Here is a 12,027-nt window from a genome sequence, read left to right on the forward strand (position 1 = left end):
ACTAGTATATGAATCGTTACAAACATGTTGGGATTTTGATGGACCCTGTAGGTAGCACCTTTCTCCCACTGCCTGAATTCTGGACCAGTGGAGAAATGGAGCTCTGCAGACTGACAGATGGATATCAAAAGGTCAGCTCTATAAATGATGAAAGCTAGGAAAATGGGACTTTGATGTGTAGCCAGATGAGCTTCTGAATTCCCTCTCCTTATAAATCTGAGGCCTACCCATCAACTAAGTGACTCAGCTGGGAAATCTGATCCCCCATAGTGTCAGACCCCTTATTATTAGCAGAATAAAGGGGAACAGATTGAAATGGAGAAGAAAGAAGAAAATTTTTCCAAATTTGCGAACCACATAATCCTGATAAGCTAATCCCCCCCCCGCCAAACGAAGAAAGGCCAGGAGTGCAGTCTACTACACTGACGTCCCCACTGAAGTCTACAAGTCCCTCCACACGGGACTATTTTTCTTAATATGTTATCTTATAATACAGACTATTAACAAAAACAGAGAACAAATGAAAAGGAGAATTTGGCTCCTTCCTGACATTAATCTAGGAGTTTTTTTCTTTAAACAGCTGACATTTATTATTGACAATGATATAAAAATCCTTTAAAGACTATCAGTATTTTATTACCCAAAGAGAAGTAATACGTTTATAAAACATTTATAGAATTAGGTATGCAAATAAATTAGGAAGGAAAGTAAATGAACACAGTACTAACAGAGGGGGGAATAAAAGAAGCATTAGTACTGGAAAAAATGTGAAATGAAAGCAGCATTTTAAAGAGTACAGGGTACTGAGAGATGTGGCACAAACTCATAATCAAATTACATATGCCCTATAGTTTTCTTACAAGGATAATGAGGTGTTTATCCTGTAGGCATTTGTGCAGTGATGAACTCCTAATTTTTTGAGTTCTTAAAGATGCATTTAAAGAAGGATGTGGAAAAGCTATTCCCTGAAATAGATGTGTTTTTATATCTGCAATGGCAAGCAAGGTTATTTCATACCTTTTGGGGCTTGTTGTCATATAATTGTAAGGTCTTGGGGTTTTACTCTTAGTGAAATCCGAGTTTACCAAATGAAGGGCTTTAAGCAGGAGAGTCAAATTAGCTGGATTTCATTTTAAATTCTTCTGCCTCGTGTCTACTCACTGTGAACCTCAAACCTACCTTTACACTGCTCAGTAGAGAGGCCACTTAAGAGACTCACAGCAGGGGAGAGGGTGAGAAGCTATGGATAGGTTCTGGATAAACTTTGAAAGTGGATTGAAGTGGGATTATGAACGACAGATATTCAGATTTTGGCCTCTAATGTTTTCCCCATCGGATGATATGGGAAGACTATATAGTTGGGTTAGGTCTGGGAACAAATATTGGAAGGTTCATTTAAGAATGTTGAGTTTGGACATGATTCTTTCAGACCAAGTAGAAATGTAAAGAAGACACATGTGGGGTGCCTGTGTGGCTCAGTGGGTTGGGCCTCTGCCTTCGGCTCTGGTCATGATCTCAGGGTCCTGGGATTGAGCCCCACGTCGGGATCTCTGCTCAAGGGGGGAGCCTGCTTCCCCCTCTCTCTCTGCCTGCCTTTTTACCTACTTGTGATCTCTCTCTGTCAAATAAATAAATAAAATATTTTAAAAAATTAAAAATAATTTAAAAAAGAAGACAGATGTGATATAAATGCCTGGAGTTATGGACAGATATCTGGATGAGAGATATGCATTTAGGAGGTATGAGTGTATCAATAATATTTAAAACCATGAAATGGGTGAGATCACCAGGGGTAAGGAATAAAGACAAAGAAGAGAAGATGACGACGAAGAAGAAAAAATAAAGAAGATAAGGGCCCAAAGATTGAGTCACAGAGCTTTCCAAAGTTAAAAGTTCAAGACATGAGAGGAAGACATAACAGAGATTAAGAAGGAGCATCTAGTAAGGTTGAATAATCAACCTCTACCGCCCTGGAAACCAAGTGAAGATAGCATATCTAGGAGAAGATCACAAGCAATTATGTCAAATGTCCCTAATGTAGCAAGTAAGATGAAAACTAAGAATCCATTGTTGATGTTGGCAGTAAAGAGAACATGGATAATTTTAGTACAAGACTTTGTGGAGGTATGGAACAAAACAAACGAAACCACAAAATTTATGGAAGATTTAAGAAGAGGAATTAGAAATGTTACTATTGACTGTACTTTTGTGGAATTTTGGAGCAAAAGGGAACAAAAAATTGAGGAGAAAAAACATCAGGAGAACTGGATCCAAAAGAGGTTGCTTTTTTTTTTCTTTCTTTCTTCTTTCCAATTTTTTAGTAGTTAATGCTTGCATGGTGATGGGAGGCTGGACTTGATTCTGTAAGGAGAGATGGGAGAATTATCAGGCTGTAGTAGGTGGAAGGAGTGGAAGTTGGTGTCTAAGCAGAGGAGATGGGCTTAGCTGGGAGTGCAGTTAGTTTAGTAGAGTATCAGACAGGAAGTCAGAATATATGGGTTTGGGATGCCAGTATGTGGGTGGGAGCTGTGGAAGTTTTCTGCAGATTGCTTCAATCTCAGAGAAATAGGAAGCAGAAGTATCAGCTGAGAGTGAAGAGTGGGGAGGAGGTGGGTGTTAGAAGACAGAATTTGAAGTGAGGGAATAAAATATGAAGTAGTCTTCTGGGTGAGTAGAAAAATAAGATGACCAGGGAAATACACTGACTGCTATCAACATTAAGGACTCACTTGAGGTTATTGTGATGAATTTGAGGGAGATAAGTCTACATGTTGGCATGCTTTTTTTCTTTAATTGTGGTTGAACTTTCTAGGTGTACACATGCAATTGATATATTATGTACACACACCCATCTCATATCTAAAAGTAAATTGTTTTGTGTATTTCCTATTCTATTCAAAAGTATCCTTTTAAACAATATCCATGGTCATGTTATAGCTTGTCTGAGATAGTATTTTTTAAAAATAATACAAATGTTTGATAATGTGTCTCTCAGACAGTTGCTCATATTTTTCTTCCTTTTGGCTTTTTCCCTCTTGCCATTGAACCTGATTTTAAAAGCAAACAAAAAGTACCACATCCCAACTAACATAACTGAGTATGTAAGCATTGAAAATTATTTTAGAGATCAATCTCATTCCCCTCATTACAGATTAGGAAAACTAAAGCCCAGGGGACAGAGTATGGTACACAGGATTCTATATAATTCTACTCATGTGATTTTCCAACTAAACCTCACCTTTTTCTTTTTCTTTTCTTCTATTTTTTCTTCTTCTTTTTCTTTTTCTTTTTTTTTTTTTTTTAGAGCCATAGCACAGGTCCAGCTTTGCCTTATGTTATGATATGTCCAGGGGGTATTACTTGTTCAGATTTTGGCAGTCACATAGGAGCAAGCTGCTGGAGCTTTCATTATAGATATTCTTCTGCAGACCAGGTGTGTAGAAAAAGGTCTGTCCTATTTCCCAGCAGATGCTCAACCTGTCTTCTCCCATATACGCACCAGCTCAGTTGAAGCAGAAGTAACCTATGCCTGCGTAATGTCACTCACACTGTTAAGAAAATGGCACTATTGTTGCCTGGTTACCTCTCCATTTTCTTAATTGCTTCTTCATAATGTGAGTTTTGTAAGCTGTAGCAACTCATGGAAAATTCAGAATTACAGAGAATTGCCACTGTCACTAGCTTTCCAATTTCCATCTGGAATTAAAAATCCAGATCTCTTATCCTGTATCTGCCATAGGCTTATAACCTTGGTGAAGTAACTGAACTTTCTGGGACACTTGTTTCTTAACGTACTAAATGAGTAAAATGGACTTCATCAGTGGTTGAGATAATTTTTAGGTGGCTGCACCTGGGCTGTATGAGAAATGAAAGTGAAGTAAAATTTTTATTTAAATCAGAGCTACAGTGGCCTAGTTGTCTACTCTCTGAACATCGTCCTGCTTTCCTAGGTTTCCTTGAGAAGCTACACAGAGCCCAAATGCTCCAAGGATCATGATCCTAAAACTGCTGGATGACAGGATCTAATAATCTCTTTTGGCTCTGTTATTGTATCAGCCCATGATGCCACGCGAGAGGGGTTTGTGTGTGTGTGTGTGTGTGTGTGTGTGCGTGCACGCGATGCGTGCACGTGCATGACAGAAAGACATGAAGGATTTAGGCCAAAGATGCTTATGCATGCAGAGTTGCGCAGAGCCTTAAACCCTTAATACCACAGACCATAGACTGTTTTATTTTTTCCCCAGTGATGTAGTCTCAAAGGAAACGAAGTGAGATTGAGACAGACATTTTTGCCTTTTCATCTCATTTTTAAGCCCTATGACAGAAATAAACCTGCATTTGTTAGAAGAATTTATATGGTTAACAGTGGTGGAGAATGATTAATATCAAAAATCTCCAAGTGGAGAAGAGACTGGTGATTCAGCCCTGCTAAGCTCGGTACTGGGCAGAGGCTAGGGAAGCACCTGCCAAATTCAGCCAAAACGCCAGTCATCATGTGGTATCGTCTCATAATTCCTTACACATAAACTGAAGGTCACTGCATCCTTTAGCGAAGTGAGAGAAAGGCCCCTTCCTACAGAAGTGGCTAATGTATAAAAGTTCACTAAATGATAGAAGTCAGAATACCTCTGATAATTCTAATGAATACGCTAAGGTCTTTAAATACTACTTTCAACATCCTTTTATATTTATCTCACTACAGAAGTAAAGTAGATAATGAATTCCAACTGCTGGAATGTATTAAAGTTCAGAGGGGAATAACAAGTCTAAAATATTATTTGGAGATTAACATTCTTAATACTCTAAAATATTTACTTTCAGCTTTTATGTAGCTGTGTGTGTGTGTATAAATGATATATAACACCATAAAAAAATTGTTACCATCAGCAATATATAAAAGTGCTTTGTGATCAAACTCTCACAAATATAACTGTTACCCATTTTAGTTTTGATAGTACAATGCCATATTCTTGATTTCTTTGATTCTTTGATTACTTCTGAGGATTAATATCCTTTAGTATTTACATAATTTTTAGGTTTTTTTTTTATATTTTAAGTTTGCTTTTAGAATAGAGCAAGCTTTCCATTTAGGATTTTTTAAAATGACTTAAATTTATCACTTTTAATTTTTATTTTTTTTAATTTCATTTTAATTATTTTATTTAATGTATTTTAATTATTTAATTGTATTGTATTGTATTGTATTGTATTTAAGTAGGCTTCACCCTGAATGTGGGGCTTGAACTCAGGACCCTGAGTTTAAGAGTCTCATGCTCCACTTACTGAGCTAGCCAGGCGCCCTGAGCTATTAAATTATTTGTAAATAGTATGCTTAAGTACATGCAGCAATAGCCAATGTAGAGCAATGTCTATATAATGCTTTAGTGTGAAGAATTCATATGTAATATGAAAGTCACCAAAGAGTAATAATAACGAAGCATTAACTTTTTACTCATTAAATTCATGTTAAGCTATTCTATTATTTGAAATTAATTTTCTCAAATTCAGACTACTACAAAATTTTATAATAATGAACTGTAGGTTCCTCCATTACCTCCCAAAGCCACTCGCCACAGGTAACTACTATTACATCTTAATGTATACAATACTCTATGGGTTTGATAATTTCTATAGTACAGATAAGTACATATTATAAAGGTGGGTTGCACGTAGGGAGGTCATAGTATAATAGGTTTTAAAACATCATTTTTCACTAAAGAATAATATCTTTCCATATCAGTACATGTAGATCCACCTCATTCCTTTTTTTTTTTTTTTTTAAGATTTTATTTTTAAGTAATCTCTACAACCCAACACAGGACTTGAACTCACAATCCCAAGGTCAAGAGTCACATGCTTTACCAATTGAACCAGCCAGGATCCCTCACCTCGTTCATTTTGATGGCTCCTTCATAGGACTGTAAAATTTTGATATACGGTTGTATTTTATGGTTTTTTTCCCCCCAACTTTATATCCAATATAGCAATAAACATCACTGTGTATCTGTATTTGGGCTTAGTATGTGTTGTTTCAGGAAGCGAGATTCTCAGAAGTAGAATGGCTCCATTGAAGTGTATGTGTATTTTCAGTTTTTAACTTACTGCCAAACTGCCCCCCTAAATGGGACTTGCCATGTTAAAGTCCTATCAACTGTATGTGGCAGCCCCCATTTCTCTACAGTTGCCAACCCTGGCTCTTCTAATATTTCTTTTAGAAATATTGGCAATCTGATGGCATTTTGTTTTAATTTATATTCCTTTACTGTTCCTAAGTTTTCACATTCTTCAAGAGTAATCTCCTTATATATGTTAAGGAATGTTTGCAATTTAAATTGTGTCTTGATTTCCTCTTTCATTAGATTGTTAATATTTGATTTCTAAGTACTTTTATAATTTCTAATTTTATTGAATGGAAGTCATAGGATGTGCACAGAAATACACTTATTGGTTCCATAAAACATAAATCTTATGGCTGTCTCTTCCTAGAAGCCTGGTGATGCACCATGTTATCAATTTTGCTTTCGTCTAATGATTGAATTCAATGCTTTACCTAGATCATGTTACATTTCCCATGCCTACATCCACATCTAGATAACAACTATGTGAAAAGTCAGGTTGCAGAAGATTTGATAAGAACATGTTATCACCCCCATTCAATAATTTAGAAACTACCTTTTTATAAGACAATAGGGACTTCAGATCATCCACTATCATCCCCTCATTTTACAAAGACAGAAATTAAAAGTGAATGTTTCAAGATTATCCACTTAGTCGGTCATGACTCACTTCATTCTGAACTAATGGACAAATGAGCATTATTTCTCTGAAAAGAAAAAAATAATTCACATTAACAACTTTGTTCCTAATCAAGAAAACTAATTGTAGGTTAAGTTGGCTCAGAATTTATAGTGTATAATTCATTCTGATTTAGAGATCAGTATTCGTTGAATCAGTGAATAGTTTGAAAGCAACACTGATGAGTCTCAACTTTTGCATTTCAACAACTTCTGACATTGGCTGCCCTCCCTTTTTTTTAAGATTATATGTAGCTCCTCTGATGACGTAGGTATCCAGATTTGTCACTGTATTTAGGCTATTTAACCAGATTAGTGTAGGCTTTTCCACTGAGTCAGACTACAGACTGAATTTTTGCCTTAGTCACAAATCTTCAAAATAGAGGGTTTTCACAGCAATAAAAAGTTTGATTTCTAATATTTATAAGTAGTCTGAACATACTTAAAAACCAAAATTTTAATGAAATATTTTAATATGTTTTGTGTTTCTGAGGATGAATTAGTCTAATGTGGTTTTTCTTCTTTCAACATTCTTCACTGAACTTTCTATAATTTTTCACAAAAGACTGGAACCGTTTGGCCAGATACTGACACAGAAACTAGTCTTTTGAAGTTGATAGACATAGACATAGTGGACACACTTTCCAACTATCTTTGAAATGAAGAGTTCTTCCAAGATCAACATTATAATATTTTCAGCTCTTTGTTTTGTTTTTGTTTTTTTTTTTTTTTTCAGACCCTCTCTCATTGGTTTCCTTTCCTCTGAAACCAGCTGTGATCATTGGCCAGGGGTCTGTCTTGGCCCCCTGTGCCGCTTTCTTTCTATCTTTCTTTCTCAAGAGTTTATTTCTTATATAGGTTCAGCTTATATGAGATGCATAGCATCTCAGTCTAAATCTCCTGTTCCTATCTCTCCCTCAGGCTTGGGAACTGACGTACTGAATTATCCCAGAGTCAACCCAAAGTTAGTCTGTCTGAAACTAGGCCTACCCTATCTCGTACCTACGTAACCCCGCTCCCTGTTTCATCAATAGAAAACATATGTCAAGTCTCTGGAACTTAAAATATTAACTTGAACTATTATTTTATTTCTATCTCTCTTTTTTACCCAATTCTTCAGGCAATTATGATTTCCTGATGTTTCTTTTGCAATGTTTACTCATGATTTGAGTTTCTACTGCTACAGTATTGATTGGAATTTCAGCCCTTTAAGAATTCCCAGATGATCTTTGGGGATCTACACATAATCTTCTACACACAATTGCCAGATATATCTTCCTAAACTTTCAATAATTAGAGCTTCTCTTCACTATCCTTCAGATGCAGTTAATGATTTAGTGAAAAAGATAAGATGTTTCAGTTTTGTTAACTATTGCATGATTGAGTTGGATTACGTATTTCTTGGCTTCCTTATGTCATTCTCTGCATTTGTTGTCTGAGTTCCACAAACAGGTCTCTAAGAAAGCCTTTGCTATTCTAGTTTCATACTTTGACTCATTATTTCTCACACTTGAATTAACTTTTTAATCTTGGTCTATCCAAATTCTTTAAATTTAAAAATTCAACTTAAATCCTGAAGGTTTAACTGAAGATATTTAGTTTAAAATTATTGCAGCCTTCTGAAAAAAAGAAAAAAAAATCTAGTCTTTGTCTCTCCAAAATCATTTTATCTGGCCCATATTGAACTCAAGTTGGAAGAGGTGAGTCCAGTCTTAAAATAGAGGTAAAACCACCTCCCCATTACCCGCCGCCTGACTCCATCATTGCCGCTACTGCTGGGAGGAGAGAGCCATGATCCAAAGAAACCAGAGCACTTGAGAAAACTGTTTACTGGTGGTTTGAGCTTTGAAACTACAAATGATAGTTTAAGTGAATATTTTGAAAAATGGGGTTCACTTATAGATAGTGGGGTAATGAGAGTCATTCCAAAGCTTTTGGTTTTGTGACTTACTCTTGTGTTGAAGAGGTTGGTGCAGCAAATGTGCACCTGACCACACAATGTTGGTGGGTATGTAGTGGAACCAAAGAGAGGTGTTTCTAGAGAGGATTCTGTAAAGACTGGTGCCTATCTAATAGTGAAGAAATTTCTTGTTGGTGGTATTAAAGACACAGAAGAATATAATTTGAGAGACTACTTTGAAAAGTATGGCAAGGTTGAAACCATAGAAATTATGGAAGACAGGCAGAGTGAAAAAAAGAGAGGATTTGCTTTTGTAACTTTTGATGATCATGATAGAGTTGATAAAATTGTTATTCAGAAATACCACACTATTAATGGGCCAAATTGTGAAGTAAAAGAGGCCCTTTCTAAACAAGAAATGCAGTCTCCTGGATCACAAAGAGGTCATGGAAGTGGATCTGGCAACTTCATGGGTCAGGGAGGAAACTTTGGAAGTGGTGGTAACTTTGGCAGTGGTGGAAACTTTGGTGGAAGAGGAGGCTATGGTGGTGGAGGATGTAGCAGCAGAGGTAGGTAGGGAGGAGGTGATAGAGGATATAATGGATTTGAAGGTAATGGTGGCAACGATGATGGTGGCCCTGCTTATAGTAGTAGAGGAGGTTATGGTGGTGGTGGACCAGGAGATGGAGACCATGGAGGCAGATATGGTGGTGGTGGTGGTGGTGGTAAAGGATATGATGGTCACAATGAAGGAGGAAATTTTGGAGCTAACCATGATAGTGATGGTGGGAACTATGATTGTGGAAATTACAGTGGACAACAACAATCAAATTATGGAACCATGAAGGGGGGCAGTTTTGGTGGAAAAAATTTGGGCAGTTCCTATAGTGGTAGTTATGGATCTGGTGGGGAGGTGGTGGATATGGTAGCAGAAGGTTCTAAATAATTTTCAGGGGAAAGGGGCTATAGTTCTTAGCAGGAGAGAGAGTATGGATTTAACAGAAAAGCAGCAGGTTACTTTGAGACAGTTGTCCCAAATGCATTAGAAAAACTATAAAAATCTGCCACAGAAGGAACAATGATCCATAGTCAGAAAAGTTACTGCAGCTTAAACAGGAAACACTTCTTGTTCAGGACTGTCATAACCACAGTTTGCAGAAAGTACAGCTATTGATTAATGCAATGTAGTGTCAATTAATGTACATTTCAGAGGTCTTTTATCTGTTGTAGCTTTTTCTTTTTCTTTTTCTTTTCATTACATCAGATATATTGCCCTGTGAACTGTGGTAGTGGTGCCAGAAATAAAAAAAATTAAGGAATTTTTAACTTAAAAAAAACAAAATTATTTTACCTGTTTTATCATTTTTTAAAGAGAGTTTATTTATTTTTGACAGACAGAGAGCACAAGTAGGCAGAGCAGCAGGCAGAGAGAGAGCAGGAAGCAGGATCCCCGCTGAGCAGAGAGCCCCATGTGGGGCTCGACCCAAGACCCTGAGATCATGACCTGAGCTGAAAGCAGAGGCTTAATCCACTGAGCCATCCAGGTGCCCCTGTTTTATCATATTAATAGCACATTTGTCATATTCATAGCACAACTGGAAAAACCTAAATAGCCTTCTGCATAAGTGCTAGGTAAGAAACCTGAGCATTAAGACTCAGCTCTGTGATTTCCAAACATTTCTTGGAATATCTCCTCCAAACCCACATACCAAGCCCATAATACCATACGAAGTCTCAATTGCCTCATCTGTGAAATAGGTAGGGTTAGAGTAAATAGTTCTCAAGTCCTTTTCAGTTTATGATCCATAAACTGATATTTAAAGGCATTTTGTCAACATAGTGTCAAATATACTTTACTATTATGAAACAAACTCTATCATTATAAAATAGCCTCTATTACATGTTTATCTGGTGATCATTAAATTTCTCAAGCCCGTGCCCTTATAAGAATATTCAAACTTCAGGGGCGCCTGGGTGGCTCAGTGGGTTAAAGCCTCTGCCTTCGGCTCAGGTCGTGATCTCAGGGTCCTGGGATCGAGTCCCACATCGGGCTCTCTGCTCTGCAGGGAGCCTGCTTCCTCCTCTCTCTCTGCCTGCCTCTCTGCCTACTTGCGATCTCTGTCAAATAAATAAACAAAATCTTTAAAAAAAAAAAAAAGAATATTCAAACTTCAGAATCAAAATAATATGCTACTAAACAGGTTCTGATACCAGGTCTAGTGTGAGGGGGAATCCCCATCCCCATACCAACAAGCAACTCTTGGGATACCATCTGAGAGTTTTAAACTTCAACTCAATTGTAACTCTACCTGGAGAGAGCCTTGGATTCCACAGATTATGGGCTCAGTCCAGTATGACTCCCCTCCCAGCCCCATCCCACTCCACCTACCAGTCATAAGTCCAGGTTATCACCCGTGATTCTGGTGGACTAGCTGCAAATTTGACCTTCCAGCAAACCCCTCCTTGAACCTCAGACACTAGTAGCAAGTTGTTACTTGGTTGTTACCTGTACTTCTTACGAACCGCCTATAAATCACAGATTCCTATAATCCCTTCCTTCCTTGGGTTCACCAGTTGATTAAAAAAAAGACAAACCTGTTCCTCAAAATGTTGAAAATAGAATTGCCCTATGACCAGCAATTGCACTACTGGGTATTTACCCTAAAGATACAAACGTAGTGATCCGAAGGGGCACATGCACCCGAATGTTTATAGCAGCAATGTCCACAATAGCCAAACTATGGAAAGAACCTAGATGTCCATCAACAGATGAATGGATAAAGAAGATGTGGTATATATACACAATGGAATACTATGCAGCCATCAAAAGAAATGAAATCTTGACATTTGTGACAACGTGGATGGAACTAGAGCGTATCATGCTTAGCGAAAAAAGTCAAGCGGAGAAAGACAACTACCATATGATCTCCCTGATATGAGGGAGTGGTGATGCAACATGGGGGCTTAAGGGGGTAGGAGAAGAATAAATGAAACAAGATGGGATTGGGAGGGAGACAAACCATAAGTGACTCTTAATCTCACAAAACAAACTGAGGGTTGCTGGGGGGAGGGGGGTTGGGAGAAGGGGGGTGGGGTTATGGACATTGGGGAGGGTATGTGCTTTGGTGAGTGCTGTGAAGTGTGTAAACCTGGCGATTCACAGACCTGTACCCCTGGGGATAAAAATATTTTATATGTTTATAAAAAATTAAAAATCTAAAATTAAAAAAAAGACAAACCTCATTTTAGAATCATTTAAAGACCTTTACCAGATTTGCAAAGAAATTGATTATTTGTACTTTTATTATTTATTTATTTATTTATTTATTTATT

General features: G+C 37.3%; 1 protein-coding gene and 1 pseudogene across 2 annotated transcripts in view; both read left to right on the forward strand.

Annotated features, from left to right (window-relative positions):
- The window catches only part of LOC122914639, a 97,909-nt pseudogene extending 88,273 nt beyond the window's left edge, over positions 1–9,636 (forward strand).
- Positions 1–12,027, forward strand: part of ANO3 (anoctamin 3) — a 420,117-nt gene that overhangs the window by 111,970 nt on the left and 296,120 nt on the right. The window lies entirely within an intron of this gene.

This window comes from Neovison vison, chromosome 7, assembly GCF_020171115.1.
Source record: "Neovison vison isolate M4711 chromosome 7, ASM_NN_V1, whole genome shotgun sequence".
Lineage (NCBI taxonomy): Eukaryota > Metazoa > Chordata > Mammalia > Carnivora > Mustelidae > Neogale > Neogale vison.